The sequence below is a fragment of the Rousettus aegyptiacus genome, unplaced genomic scaffold (assembly GCF_014176215.1).
Source record: "Rousettus aegyptiacus isolate mRouAeg1 unplaced genomic scaffold, mRouAeg1.p scaffold_m13_p_10, whole genome shotgun sequence".
Taxonomy (NCBI): domain Eukaryota; kingdom Metazoa; phylum Chordata; class Mammalia; order Chiroptera; family Pteropodidae; genus Rousettus; species Rousettus aegyptiacus.
Window position 1 is genome coordinate 80,351,789 of NW_023416285.1, and position 16,206 is coordinate 80,367,994.

Sequence of the window (16,206 nt, forward strand, 5' to 3'; positions counted from 1 at the left end):
GGTGTATCATGGACATGCAAACTAACACTGTAGGATTTTGTCATTGCAAAGCCTACGGTAGTGCAAAGGGTTCATTTGGATGAACGTGGTAGGCTGTAGACCTTAGAGCCTGAATGTTTGTAAGGTGCCCTCGCTTGAGTTCTCAGTTGTTATCCTACTGGTTGGACATGCTGAGGAGGTGGCTCAAATGCAGCGAGGCCACGGCCGTGTGCAAGGCGCGCCACGAGCCTGTCCTTGCAGCTCCTGGTCGCTGTGCACTTCTCTCCTGTGATCACTTTTCATCCCCGTGGCAGTCCTGACTCTTCATTACGACTGGAGAATAGAGACGGGGTCTTGTGACTGCCTCTCAGTGGGACTCTCAAAGAGCTCACAGTGAGCTTACACAAATATTTGGTAGATGAATAAGTATATAAATTAATTAATGATTAAATGAAATCAGAAAACACATTATTCAAGGAAGTCAGTCCTGAGGCGTCATCATTCCTAATTGCATAAAGGACAACTTCCTGAAAACTTTTTAAAAAAATCACTGACCATACCATTTAATAAAATGTGCACCCTATCCTGGTATGTCCTTCTTTCTGCCTTAGTCAGTAGGTTATGTTCCAGAAAAATGTCCAGCGCTCTGTCTTGTGAAAAGACTGGCCATACAGGGGGTGACTGTCAGGGAGTGTCAGACAGAGTGCTTGGCTCTCATTAGCTGTCTCTTTATTCAGGCTCAGAGCTGGAGAAGTACAGGCATCCAGCCTTATGATTGGCAAGCACCGCTTTGCAGTACAGAGGTGAACATTCTATCAGAGAGAAAGACTTCAAACATGGAACAACGTTACACACGTGAAGTGAAAGGCTCATGGCGTGAAGGTGCCCCATCACTGCCAGCCCTCAGAGCCTCACACACGAGCACCCTACTTGGCGTCTTCAGCCAAAGGGAAGGGCAGCAGTGAGAACCCCTTCACTAGAGTTTTCTCGGAATCTGTGGGAGGAGATTTCTGGCACCAAATGCTCTTCTGCCAGTCAAAGTTTGTCATCCTAGGTAATAAGCTCCTTCTTCATAAACACATTTCGGCCTACATTTTTGATGAAAGAGAAAATTCCCAGTATAAGGACTTAGTGCACTCAATATTAAAAAATAAAAAATAAAGGAACTCTCACATGCTTTCAGCAAGTTCCTATAAGTATGTTCCACATTGAATATTTAGGAAGTAGTGTAATTCCCATTCTCCGTGGAAGATGCCTGAAAGCATGAATACCAAACCCTATATATACATATACTATATTTTTTCCTATAAATATATACCTATAATAAAGTTTAATTTATGAATTAGGCACAGTAAGAGATTAATAACAATAACTAATAAAATCGATCATTTCTAACAATATACTGTAATAAAAGTTATATGAATGTGGTCTGTCTGTCCATCTCTCAAAATATCTTACTGTACTGTACAAGCCTTCCTTTTGTGATGATGTGAGATAATATAGTGCTTATGCGATGAGATAAAGTGAGGTACTCAATGGCATGCAATTTAAAACACAGCTTATTTCTGGAGTTTTCCATTTAATATTTCGAACTGTGGTTGACCATGGGTTCCCACGCATTGACTGCAAACATGCAGATAAGGTAGGAACAACTGTAGCAGCTTTTCCATCCTGAATCTTGATGTGGCAGAGCTTGGAATCCTTGACCCAACTTGCCCAGTTGAAATGCTTGAGCTAGAGCTGTAGAGAGCCCTGGGGCTGAGCATCTTTACTCTTCCTTAGGTTGCCTCTCTCTCAGGTCCCTGTGCTCAGTTATCTTCATACACTTCCCATCCGTGTTTGTGGAGGTCATTCCCCACCATGGCTCTACAAAGGGCAAGAGTACCAATGGGCAGAGCTGAGCTTCACTCAATGGGACAGAGAAGCCATGTTAGGCTTCAAAGGCTGCCTGTATTGGGGACACCACTACAGACTCTCCAGAATGAAAGTCCAGATTTCACTCATTAAGGGCCTTTGACTTAGAAGGTCCCTGGTGGCACATAGTCATGGCAAGGCTCGCTTTGTTGTGTTTTAGGAGACTGCGGGGCCAGAGAGGGTAGAGGAAGAAAGTCGACCAGCAAGTCAATAGTCAAATTTCTCTTTCTCCCTCTCTCTTACTCCCCCATCTTGCTCTCATTCTTGCTAATAAACTGGTAGAAAGCATTCTGGGATACCATCCCCTCCCTGCTTTTCTCCCTTCCTAAGCCCCTCTCTCCCTCTTCGTACTATCTTCTTCCCCGTTCTCTCTTATCCACGTCCTACCTCACCTCCTTTCCTTCCTTGTGCTCTGACATCTCCCTATTCTGGCTGTGTATGCTCAGATCTCCTGTCGTTTTCTCAAACCCAGTATAAAACAGGCCTCCTCTTTTCCTTGCTCCCAAATAGACTCTTTCTCCCAACTTTCTTTTATAGTTAACGATGCCACCACTTTCCCAACCTTCCGGGTTCCAAATCTGAAGTTACTTCAGCTGACACGTCAGCCAGCCACCTCGTCTTGCTGATGTTTCCCTAAATACCTCCCTCGTATCTACACTCCCACTCTGCTCTCCTTGCTGCTGCCTGAGCTCCAGCTCTTATTACCTCAAACCTCGATTACCCCTGTAAGTACTTTGCCTTCCAACCTCTCTCCTCACTATCCAAGGGATGGAAGGATGGCAGAGGGCAATCCACTTGTCTTAGCAGCACAGGCTGGGAGAAGGGAGGGAGCAGTGTGGTCAGGGGCTGCCGTGTGGACCAGCTGTGGCCTTGCCCTCTTGCTTGCCCCTCGTTCATGCACCTGCGGGGAGGGTGGCCAAGGCCCAAAGCTTGGGGGATAGCCATAATTTGATTTTCAATTTTTGTGCACATATGTATTGAGTTTCTACAATACCAGACCCTGTTCTAGGTATTGCGATATAATTCTGAGCAAGGCAGACAGAGTTCCTGTCCTCATGGAACTTACTAGTTCATAAGAGAGATAGTCAATAAATAAAGATTCAATGTGATATCTTATGAAAAAAAAAATAGAGCCAAATAAAGGGAAGAAAAAGTGATTGGGACAAAGGGCCAACAAACACAGGAAATAATGCTCAGCGTCATTAGGAAAATGCAAATCGAAATCACAATGACATACCACTTCACACCCACTAGGATAGCTATAATTAAAAAAGACAAAAAGAAAAATGTTGGCAAGGACGTAGAGCAACTGAAACTCTCGTACATTGTTGATGAAAATGTAAAATGGTGCAGCTGCTGTGAAAAAGTTTGGCAGCCCTTCAAAACGTTAAACATAGACTTACCGTACGCCCCAGCAATTCCACTCCCACATATTCACCTAGGAGAACTGCAAACATGTATTCACACAAAAACTTGGGCACGAATGTCATAGCGGCATTATTCACAACAGTCAAAAGGTGGGAACAACTCAAATGTCCATCAGCCGAGTGATGAATGGATAAACAGAATACGGTGTGAACACAATGGAATATCATTTAGCCACGAAGAAGAATGGAGTGCGGATTCATGCACTGTCATGAATGAATCTTAAAAACATTACGCTACGTGAAAGAAGCCAGATACAAAAGGCCACATATTGTATGATTCCATTTATATGAAATGTCCAGAATAGGCCAATCCATAAAGATAGAAAGCATATCGGTGGTTGTCAGGGCTAGGGGTGGGGGGATGTGGAAACAGGGAATGACTTTAGTGGATATTGGGTTTCCTTTCAAGATAATGAAAATGTTCTGGAATTAGATGGTTGTGATGGCTGCACAGCACTGTAAATGTACTCAATACCACTTAATTGTATACCTTAAAAATGTTTAAAAAGGTAAAGTTTATGTTATGTGTATTTTACCACAATAAAAAAAAAAGTGAATAAGGGAAGTTAGGGATTGCTCCTTGAATAGGGCGGTCAAGGGAGCGTCTGAGATGAGGTGAGATTTGGGCAGAGACCCCAGGAAAGAGGGGTTAAGCCTTGCAGTTACCCAGGCAGAGTCTTCCAGGAGGAGGAAACGAAGCACGCAGCCAGCTCTGAGCGGCATTCATCACAATCTGACTCCGCTGTCCTCATTTCACTTCTCAGTCCAGAAAAACAAATGGCTCCTTTGCGCCCAACCCTTCTGCCTCTCTCGACCCATCAATTGCCTACCTGCTTCTCATCAGGGCACACATTGTTGTACTGTCCCCTAGGCACACGAGCCCCTTCCACCTGTCCATCACTCATGCAACTGCCCCTTCTCGCCATCTGAATGCTAAACAACCCTTCAGGTCCCAGCCTAGAGACCACTTCTCCTGGGACACATTTTCTGGTGCCTGGGGTTTGAGCCTTTAGTTTACCACTCATCAGCCGTGTGAGCCTGGACACTTAGCCCCTCTCTAAGCTTCTATTTCCTCATGTGAAAAATGACTGTTACTGAGAATGAAATGAGATGATTGCAAAGTGCTTAGCTTAGTACCTGATGCATAGTGAGCTCTCAGAAATGGTAGTTGTATCATTACTTCAACCTTTCCTATAACCTGAGTTTGAAATTTAGCACTTCATTTTGTATCTGATAATACTTGGTAAATATTATATAAATGTAATTAAGAGTCAAAATACATGCTAAACACCAATGAAGATATTGATATTCTTTGAGACATCTTTCCCCCAATACTGGTGACTATTTCAATACAGAGCATCTAGAATGCACTTGAATAAATGTTTGACTGGGCGATGATTGATTCATTCATTGATTTGGTTCTGTCATCAAACAAAAAGGGAGTTTTCTTCAAATTAAAACTTAAAAGGAAAACAATGATCTCTCGGAGAAAGAAGAAATAGAGATGAGAGAGAAGAGAGAGAGAGAGAGAGAGAGAGAGAGAGAGAGAGAGAGAGAGAAAGGGAAACACCTGGTCCCAGCAGGGTGAAATATATTGAAAGATTTCATAGGCACAAATGTTTTCAAAAAAGGAATACACTGTCAAAAAAAGCTCTGGTGGAATGGTGGAAGAAAATGTTCATACATTTTATGACCAAATGTAAGACAAATCTTTAATGTTCTATCACTGGAGAAAGGCATGCATTTAAAAATATGAAAATATGAGAATATGAGATAGAGCTATACTTCAAAAAAATTCAGAAGTGGGATATAGAGGATAGATGAGAGAGAGAGAAAGAGAGAGAGAGAGAGAGAGAGAGAGAGAGAGATAAAGAGAGAGAGATAAAGAGAGAGAGAGAGAAACACCTGGTCCCAGCAGGGTGAAATATATTGAAAGATTTCATAGGCACAAATGTTTTCAAAAAAGGAATACACTGTCAAAAAAAGCTCTGGTGGAATGGTGGAAGAAAATGTTCATACATTTTATGACCAAATGTAAGACAAATCTTTAATGTTCTATCACTGGAGAAAGGCATGCATTTAAAAATATGAAAATATGAGAATATGAGATAGAGCTATACTTCAAAAAAATTCAGAAGTGGGATATAGAGGATAGATATGAGAGAGAGGAGAGAGAGAGAGAGAGAGAGAGAGAGGAGAATGGCATCTGATGACTGGAAGAGAAAGCAGTGAGGAAAGAGAACCAGTTTGGTTTTATTCGATGAGAAGATATGATGCCAAGATAGGGCTGGAACTGCTCCTGTGTGAGCTGGTCACGTGACCACCCTCCAAGCAGCTGCACCAGAGAGTAAATAAGACCACCCCGACTGCTGTTTCCAGCCTTTAAGACGTGTACACACCCGGGCGCGGACGTGGTGCTCCAACGGGGCACAACTCTTCCTCAAACATCAGCCCTTTCTCCACGAACAGAGAACTGCTGCTGCATGTTTCATCGCTTTATTCCTCTTTCAGAGTAACAGACGCAAGCCCCGTTTAACAGGAAAAAGCTAGAAAGCAGCTGGCTCCTTCCAGTGCTGATTGACACAATTTTCTTAACCATCTTTTCAAACTAAACCATGAAAAAGGAAAAAAAGCATTTACCTGATGTGATCCCTGATTTCTTCACGAGAGTCTAAAATGGAATATTTAAGGAGTGACTCAAATGCATCTTCTGAGAGTTCCTTAAATCCAAACTCTGCCTCTGATAGCAGCTCTGAGTTTGAGCTCTGAATAGAGGCTGTGTGTTATTTTAACCACAAGGTTTCTAGTCAGTAGGGAGGAGAGATGGAAATGAGGCACGCGGCAAGTGGGGGCGCCCATCCACCCCCCGGGCGCAGTCAGGAACGTCTGAAGAACCCTCGGACCAACTTTCCCTAAACTAGAGGTTAAAGAACTGTAGAAAATCCCCAAAGAGTAAGATAAGACACTTATGGTCTTTTCTAAAAAAAGACATGTTGGTATGCCCTCTCTGATACAGTTTGAAGAGGAGCCCAGCATGGAGCTGACTTGCAGAGTCCTGGGCCTCTGGGAGAGGAGAAGTGACACCTGTTGACAGCTTTGCTCCACAAACAAGGGAGCCTTCTGGGGGTTAAAAGCACAGAATGAGAAAGGAGTGCGACCACATCGAATCTTTTGTGTAAAAACAATACCGGTGTCGTGAGACTCCATAGGAAGTTACATAGTAAGGGAACAGCTATTCTACAATGTGTTATTATGGAAGATTAATGTGGTGTGTGTGCGTGTGCGTGTGTGTGCGTGTGAATGCATGTGCGTGTGTGTGTGAATGTGTGTGTGCGTGTGTATGTGTCTGTCTTCCTCACTACCAAACAATATAGGAAGCAAAGATCCGGCCTCAGCTTGGACCAGATGAAGATCCTCCTCCTCAGTGTTTCGGCAAATACAAAGGCCGCCTTTGGACTTGGAGGAGAATGATTTATGGCACACAGAATCAACAGCAAAAAGTAGAGCTGCTGAAATGGCCAGTGGTCCTTTACAGCCAGCACTTCACAGATGCCAAAGGGGTTTAACTCCACTTTTGGAAAACCTCAGCAGTGCTCCTATTAAGCAGGGTCATAACTCAGTTTTATATAGAGTCTTTCATCTCAAAGGAGCTCGAGGTACGTTTACACCAAAATATAAATTATCCTGTGCACAGCCACCTTGGGGATGGAATACAGCCCCTGCCTAGCAGCAGCTGGCCAGGACACAGCCCATCAGTACGGAGCTGCAGGCAGACAGTAGGCCCACGGCCAGCAAGCACTCTGCAAGGAAGAATGAGTGGGGCCTGCCCTCTAACATCTGCCCTTTCCTCCCCGGAGCTACGGGGGACCTCTCTGATCTGCACCTCGCTTTCTGTCCTGACCCCCTTCCCAAGCCTTCCCCCAGTGATTTCTGCTCCACACCCAGTCCTGCCTACAAAATCTCACGATGAACCTCAAAATCACAAACTGGGAGTAAAAATAATGACTGCACTTACAAATTTGATCCTGTACACCAGGAGTTGGCAAACCATGGCCCTCAGGCCAAATCCAGACTGCTGTTTTTGTAAATAAAATTTTATTAGTACACGGTCACACTCATTCACCTGTGGATTGTCTATGGCTGCTACAACAACATTGGTACTGCAATAATGGAATGGAGTAGATGTGGCAAAGATTGCATGTAAGGCGTTTTGATTTGTTTTGCACTGTTTTATTTTTTAGAGGTAGAAGAATGGAACAAGGAAGCTCTTTCAATAATCTCTAAAGATCAGACTATAGAAGAAACACCATATTCGGGCCCTGAGCCTTCAATTTCATTATTCCTTCATCAGAGAAATTCTTTTATCCAGATACCCTCCATCCCTGCCCAGCCGCACTGTCCCAGAGCACCGAGCTTCATGCCCAAGAAATCACCAATGGGCTATGTCCAACTGGTATCTCACATAGAAGCCTTAAAGGCACCCCCAAGGCCTCCTCCATGTAAACTCCAAATGCACCTTGACTTTGAAACCCTCTCTGGTTCTTCCCAGGCAGTTAGTTGTTCCCTTCTCCAGGCTCTGGTAATATTTTGTTCATTCTTCTCTTGTAGTTCTTGTGGTTACTTTCCAATGATCTGTTTCTGTGTTTGTCTTTCTTACTAGACTATGGGTTTCCTGCGAGTAAGAATGATATCTTATTCAACTTTTTACCCCCAAAACATAACACAGTTAAGGACAAATGAGGGGGCACTCCATTAACAGGTATTACACAGATAACACAGTCTTACTCCAGTGGAATATAATCTCAAAGGAAATGAAGGAAAGGGATGTCTGATGTTCTCTGAAGACTAGATGTGCTTAAAATAGTCTTCCCCAGGGATGACCCTGGCTCTGTCCTAACTCTTGTCACCAAGTGGGGCTGACTTTTAAACATTCTTTTTTAGTTGGTCGTGTAATTTTGAATTTGTGGAAGAAGAGCCTCATTAGAAAAACATATACCAACAGCAGTAAGAAAAAGACAATCTTTTAACAACTAGAGCCGCCAGAAAACTTACAAGAGTTGGCACTGGGTAGAAAGTAGCCTGAGCGTTCTCTAAGTTCCCTTCTTACTCTAAGGTTTGGTGATAGCCTAGTTTCTCTGGTGTGGCCCCATCAGAAGACAGATCTGTGGCCAAGGGACACAGATTTGGCCCTATTAGGCCTGGAGCATAAAAGAAACCAGTCCTCTCACATGGCAAGCAGCACTAACTTTGTAACATTTCGGCAGCAATGCCATGGTGTCCTCATTTGTATTCTTCTAATGGTTAGATGTGTGGCAAGACCTGGTAACATTGTGTAGTGAACAAAAGTTGGTAATGTGGTGTTCTGGGCATTTATCACATGCACGGCCACTCAACGGCTAGTAAACAGTCTTCCTTTGGTGAACTTGGACTTTCCACATTGAGTCCTTGTCTTAGTCTGCTCAGGTGGCCATATAAAATACCATTGATTAAGTAGCTAAATATCAAAAAGGTATGTTCTCATGGTTTGGAGGGTAGAAGTCTAAGATCAGGTTCTGATGAGAGCCTGCAGACCTCCTGGCCACCTTCTCACTGTTTGCTTATGTGGCCTTTCCCTGGTGCCTGGGTAGGGAGATGTTTTTCTCATCCTTCTCTCTCTCCTCTTTTCTCTTCTCTTCTCTTCTCTTCTCTTCTCTTCTCTTCTCTTCTCTTCTCTTCTCTTCTCTTCTCTTCTCTTCTCTTCTCTTCTCTTCTCTCCTCTCCTCTCCTCTCCTCTCCTCTCCTCTCCTCTCCTCTCCTCTCCTCTCCTCTCCTCTCCTCTCCTCTCCTCTCCTCTCCTCTCCTCTTCTTCCTCTTTCTCCCTCCTCCTCCTCCCATTCTCTTTATAAGGCCACCAATCCTATCAGATTAGGACCTCATCCTTATGGCCTCCTTAATCTTAATTAGCCTCTAAAAGGCCTACATTCAAATACAGTCACATTGGGAATTAGGGCTTCAATGTATAAAACGTGGGTGGGGGGAGGCACATTTCAGTCTATAGCAGTCATCCTTCCCCAAAATAGAAGCTAGGCTCTCTTTTCCAGCCACCTTTGCAGCTGGGGTACAAGCACATGTCACAGGCTGGGCAGGCAGATGCCTTCAACTCAGTATACTCCAGGAGGCAGGAAAGGGGTTGAATACACTCTGCAGGAGGTGCCGCTTGGTAGGGAGACACCAGCTTCGGTGGCAGCTCCAGGGAGGAGCAGCCATGGTGCCTGGTTCAGATCGTCTGCTGGGTGATTTCAGGGGCCTGGTCCTGCCCCTGTGGTGACAGAAGCCCATGCCTGCACCCCAACCCCCACTATGTGTAACTGTGCAGTTTCCACACCTGCTCCTGGTCTCCCAGAGATTCTGTGACCTACTGATAGTCTTCAGTAAATCATCTTTTGTCTCAAATTAGATAGAGGTACCATTTGCAAATAAGAAGGCCAGTATTTATGGCTGATATGGGTGTTTAAAACTAAACTGTGTCGCACCTTTTTGCTTTCTTTGCCAGCTTTTCTGGAGGATTTTTCCTTCTTATCTTGGCGTTATTTTGAACGAATATTTGGCAATGTGATGTTGAACCAATTCGTGGCCTGTTTGCCTCGGGATTATTCTTTATCCCTTTCCCACTTCATTTTGTCACAGGAGGTGGGGGAAGAGCTCACCCCTGGAAGGTGTGGGACACAGGCTCTCATGGTACCTGGCTTCCAGCTGGGTTTGACCAAGGAGAGGCCCTGGCAAGAGACAGGAAGGAAGAGAGAAGGAGAAGCCGGGACATTCCTCCCACTCTCTCCACTCGCGGTAGCTCTCCAGCAGGGCCACCTCCTCCTTCGTGACTCCAGCTCTGCAGTGACAGGCATGGATCCAGCCTCTGCCAGGTGACTCTGGCTCTGCGCTTCTGCCTGGGCACGGCAGTGGCTTCCTGCTATTGCTTATCTCTCAGTTGTCTCACCACAGCCATTTAGTTTTTCTGTGTCCCAACCTCACTGGATTAACTGTCTTGTTTGAAATGCTTAGAGTGGTTCTCATTTTCCTGGCTGGATCCTGATCGACACAGTAGGGAGATACCACTGTTGATTCAGTTCAAAGAACAACCACATGCCCGTAGGCATGAGTGGGACTGTGTGCAGTCTTCATCCTCTTGGGTCAAATTCTTCTTATTGATTCAGACAAGATCACTTCTCCAAAGTTACCATGAGGCAAGTGTTATCAGGCCATCTCTGTAAGTCTTCTAGTCTTTCCAGAGAATAAGAAACAGTGTTCAAAGAGACTTGTTGATGGAAAACATCATGATTAGAAACAGCAGCTAAATCTTGCCTCACTGACCAGAAGATCTTATGAGGATAAGGCAAGATAAAGCAGAGATGGGTCAGGAAAGGCTAATAAATAAATGGAATTTAGAAAAATTTGCCAGACTTTTAGAAAAAAAAAATTATAAACACATTTCTCTCTAGTACATAAGGGAGGAAAAGCTATACATGCAAAGTATGCATTATAGCATTACTTATTAAAACAAATCTAAATGTCCAACAGCAATAAAATTATGTTTCATCATGAGACGTTTTACATCATGTAATAGTTAAAAACCAGTAGCAAAAATAATGAAGACATTGTAGCAACTCGGAAATGTTTACAGCAGTGTTAAATACTTAGAACTAGAAGAACCAGACAACGTATGTGCTCTATGATCACAGCCACGTGAAAATCACAGACGCGCAGGGACAAACTAGAAGTGGTACGGGAGAAGGCTGGGTTGATATGTTAAGGTGATACAGTAATAGGCACGTTATTTTTTTTTATAAAATTGCCTTTTAAAAGATGAGGATGTTTGTACAAAAATAAATATCTTCCTTTCCCTTTTCTTTCCCATTCCTTTCCGATCTAGGATCATGTACTACGAAGTGACGCCAGGAAGGGGACAGGCAGGGCTGCGTGCCGATCAACCACCGGCACTTGGGGCACGCCAGAGGGGACACGAAGGTAGTAAAATGAGATGAGAAATACTGAAGAACCAGGTAACATGAAATTTTAGGGATTCATAAGACCTATAGAGAAACAAGAACAAGCAGGATTTTAAATTTGGGCTGAATATACATGGTAGGCTTCATTTTCAATACTTTACGCACGCTGTCACATTGATTCCCATGGATTCGGCATAGGAGACAATGGACCTCTTTTCCTGCTACTATGAACAGATGGAGAAACGGGGGCCAAGAGATGTGAAACGACCTGCTCACATTTACACAGCAGGAAAGGTCTTCTTTGACTCCGAATCCAGCCCACTGGCCTCCACACTGTCACTGCTTCTGAACAACTAAGATGGTTGTGATTAAAACCAGTGTCCCTAATCACCAGAGACAGTTCTTCCCTTGTTCAGTCTTAAGACCTCCTCCTGAGTCTCCTCGAGCTGTTTGCCAGAACTCAGCCCTGGGTGACCGCTTCTCTCCCTAGATCAAAGTTTTCCTGAAGTGAGATCTTCTTATCTGCTATCTGGCAGGCTTCCTGTCAGCTTCGGTTGACTCCCATGATGGAGAAGACCCTCTCACAGAGAGCATCCTGCTGCTTTTAGGAAGGGCTGCACATAAAAGCCTGCCTGCTAAAGGGGGCAGTTATAGGACCTACTCACAGAGCAGTTACAGGGTTAAATTTTTTAAGTGTGTGCATGGGATTTAGCACTGTGCCTAGCACATAAAAAGTTGGCTAGCTAGCTGGTAGTAAGAGCTCATTAGTAGTAAAAATAGCAATAGCATCTATTAACTAAGTGGTTGGGATTAGAAATAGCTCCATGGAAAATTTTCCTTCAGAAATTCAGAGCAGGGAGAAAGTTTCTTCTTTCTTCTCCTATAAATTTATTTAACTCCTGGTTCTAGATAATTCATGTGCTTTCTTTTTAGCCCAAGCTGCAAGGAGACTCGCTTAGTCTGGATGTGTTTAGCTTTTCTCTGCCCCATTCCTCACCCTCGCCCTCACCTCACTTCCCATTTTGGGTCTTATAAACTGTTTGATATCTAGTCTGTTTTGGACGAAGGTGGAATACTGTACACAGCTCAGCTGATTGAATGACACGTCCCTTGTCCCTGCGAATCAGTGAATATTGCAAATCAATGAATTCACACAGTGTTTAATCTATATAGTAAAGACAATATTTAATAAGTGCCATTAATTTAGTTATTGTTCAATAAATGATTACCATCGATAATGTAAAGATTAACCTGAACGAGAAGGTATGTTTTTCTATATTTCGCACTCATGTTATTCCCTGATAAAACAGGTTCATAGTTCATTGATAGAGCCCTGTGTGAGTGTGTATGTTTCTTCCCTATATTCTAATTGGTACCGTTTGCATCATACCATCATCTCGTCATTCATTTATTCATTTGGAAGGTGTTTATTGAGTATCTGCTAACAGCCGGACTCTGAATTATGGTGGATTACCAATGAAGTTTTCAAGTTTTTTATGGCCAAGGCTTCCTCTGAAGCATGAGGGTGGTTAGTGCCTGGGCCATTCATTTGATACTTGATATCTGTGTCTGGTTTTGTAAATTACTTTTTTTTTATAAATGGTATTCTGTATTTCTCATCAGGGCATGGTCCTCTATAGAGTACGGACCTTATCTTATTAATCTCTGAAGCCTACCTAATACATTGCCCTACACATAACAGGTTCTCAATAAATGGTTTTATTAATATTAATATGTCATTCTGATCATTCAAAAAAATAAGTGGATATTACATGGGAAATATAATTTGATGCCTCCGATTCAGAAAATTTTTTATGTAGCCATATTAAAGCATATCTAAGGCCAAGATTAGAGGCTTGTGGGACAGTCTAAACCACAGATCAGTAAGGCCGGAGGTGAGCATCTGAGCAAAGCTGGCTGTGTGACTGAAGGTCGAAACCCACCACTTAGACTACGCCTGAATAAATGAACGGACACCCAGCCCAACACCACATTTAAACAGACACAGCCAAGAACAGTATGATGAATGTGCTAATGATAAAGGTTGGCGTTGTCTCTTCTGAGAATGGACAAGCACGTCATGAACAAAACCATTACTAAGCACTGAGCTAAACAGAATTTATCCTGAATGCCGGCCAAGAAAGAGCCACCTTTCAAAATAGGAGGAATGGAAAATGATAGTTGCCAAGCAAAGCCTTGTTTATCTTGATACAAAATTGATTAACTGGTAAGAACAGTGGTGTTTAGTTTGGAAGTGGATGTGATGCAGGATATAAAAATAAGTAAATACAGAAATACCTCCAGGGAACAAAAAGCCAATATTTGACCTATTGTTAGACTTATTTCCTGTGACTTTTTAAAAAAGCAGATTCTTGTACTTTGCCTCCAGAGATTTTGATTCCGTAGATCTTTTTAAAAAGTTCCCAGGTGATTCTGGAGGTTGGCCAGGTTTGGGGTCCACTGGTCCAGATCTCTTTCTTCTGTACTACCTTCTGCTGCAGACTAAGGGTTGGAAAAGAAGTGGTTCCCCTTCAATGATGGGTTATTTGAAAGACAGAACATGCACGTATGAAAAGGAGAGAATAATGACAGTGAAAAAGGAAGGCTCGGGATGGGTTTAAATGATGCATAAATGTCCTTAGACTGGAGATGGGGCAGGATGGCCCTAGCAAGAAAAAAGCACCAGCAAAGCCACAGAAATGAGACTGAGCAGGGAGCAGGACCAGCTGACCGGGGTGGCAGGGACACATGCTGGAGCAGATGTAAATAAAACTGAGTTCTGGATACTTAACAAGTGGTTATGTAATTCCCATTGAAGAATGCTACTGCCAGACAGTGACCCAGTGGAAAGTATGACTTGAGCCAATAATTCCCAAACAAGTTAGAGTTACGAGACACGGTAATTGTTGGTTTGACTTCACAATGTCCCACTTTTTCCCTACATATCTCTCCAAAGAGCTCACTAGCATGGCATCCAGGCCCTAAGCACTTCAAGTTTTCCCTTTGTGAGGCTTTGAAAATGCTTCTCGAGAATTTCTCACTCTCAGATAAAATAACACTTGGGTTAAACACCTAAGAACCACACTTCCGTGTGGGCGCACCCTACTTGAGAGAAGTCACTTCTATCTGCACACTTTCCAACCATGTCCATGTGGGACTACGGGACAGGAAGCCTATCAGAGACTATTATCTCAGGGCCAGCCTTCATCCTAACAAGACCTATCACTTCATATTGCTAGTGATGGCTTAGGAAATTTATCTAACATTGTACTTGAAGATCTACTATGAGTGGGTGTCATGAGTACAGAGTATAGAGCCGAAAGTTCCTCCTCAAGGAGCTCACCTTACCATCAGAGTTAGGATGAGCCCAAGCCTAGATGTGAGGCTTGAACAAGCTCAGAAATGGCAAATAGGCAGGAGAAAGTAAAGAGACACTGAAGAAGGTCAAGAAGGGTCCCCTCAGTTGAAGCGTGGGAGTCATCCATTAATAGCTTTAATTGTGGCCATGAAAACAAGTATGATAACAAGATTGAATGGGACTAGAATGGGCAAAAGTTATGAAGGAGTAATCTCTCACTCGCCTGTGGCATTAGCAAGAATAGTCACAATTTGCTCATTTCAGTTGTGGCTTTGGTTTTTAAGAGTCATGTACAGAAAACAAGAAAGCAAGAACAATTGCAGCAGGTAATAGACGTGAGCCCTAGAGAAAAGTTTGATGACTCAAATTCCTTTCAGGAGACGAACGGCCAGAAAAGAGATTTAACAGAGCATTTAAATAGAAGAGAGTTATTTTAAGAAGAGCATTTCTCTGTCTTAAAGTGGCTGAAATGAAAGGGAATGGCTTCAATTTCAAGAAGAGAGGTTAATTTACTTATAAGGAAAACCTTCTGACTAGAAGGATTATTATAGATATAGATCAGATAACTAAGGAATTGGTAGACTCTTCTTTCTCAGAGACCTGTAAGATGAGGAGAAACAGACTTTTGTCTGGAATAGTAGAATTTCTGAAGGAAAAGAAGAGGTGAGGATGACCATACCCTTAAAAGTCCAGCAATTCAGATTCTGGCATCCTATAGAAGGAAGAAGTAATTTTTACAATAACAGCAGCAGCAATCACGACTAACCTTTACCTAGTGCTCATCACAAGCCAATTTCAGCCCTACCCACTATACATACTAACTCCTGTAATCCTCATGACACTTCCACGAGGCCAGTTACCATCTGCATATTACAGATAAGGAAACTGAGGCACGAAGAGGTTAAGTTACTTGTTCAAGGTAACACGTCAGCTGGGAACAGACCAGGTAAAGGCTGGTTTCTAAATGACCCATGGTTGCCCTCTGTGAGGACCCGTTATCTCCCTTGTGGCTTCAAATAAGCAGAAGCTTTTCCCACCTATGACTGACAGACCTAGGAGGCAAGAATAAGAAGGGCTTTATTTGAACTATATTCTATTCTTCATAAATTCGAAAGCCCGAAGTAGAGGGGGGGAATTCTTTTAAGCCCAGGCCTTTCCCTAGGAGATTTCTCTTCTGTCCAAGCAGTAAACAGGCAACAGCTGTGTTTCACAGGACATCGGGCTCACCTCCTGGCCCCAGCTCAGGACCTGCTTCCAGTTTTGCACCAGGGTCCAAAGCCTTCGTTAATTTACTTCCACATATGTTATTCCAAAATGATTTAAGGTAACCCAAAGCTAAAACCAATTCTTAGTTTTAGGCAAACCAACATCCCTATTTCTCCAGCCCACCAAAGAACTTTCAGGTAGATTTGCCTGTCATCAGCCAGATGCAGCGGAAAATTTAGTTCTAATCCAGTTTTAGGTATAATCAGATAAGTTAGGCAAAAAAACCCAAAATATCACTATTTGGGTAATATTTGAGAGGTAGGAGAGGTGGTATTCATCC

At 43.2% G+C, this 16,206-nt stretch overlaps 1 protein-coding gene across 1 annotated transcript in view; it reads right to left on the reverse strand.

Annotated features, from left to right (window-relative positions):
* JCAD (junctional cadherin 5 associated) overlaps positions 1 to 5,981 on the reverse strand; it is a 79,629-nt gene extending 73,648 nt beyond the window's left edge. Inside the window, exon 1 of the mRNA XM_016132662.2 lies at positions 5,961 to 5,981. The gene's annotated coding sequence lies outside the window, so the exon portion shown is untranslated. The remainder of the gene's footprint in view (positions 1 to 5,960) is intronic.
* Positions 5,982 to 16,206: the final 10,225 nt, after the last annotated feature.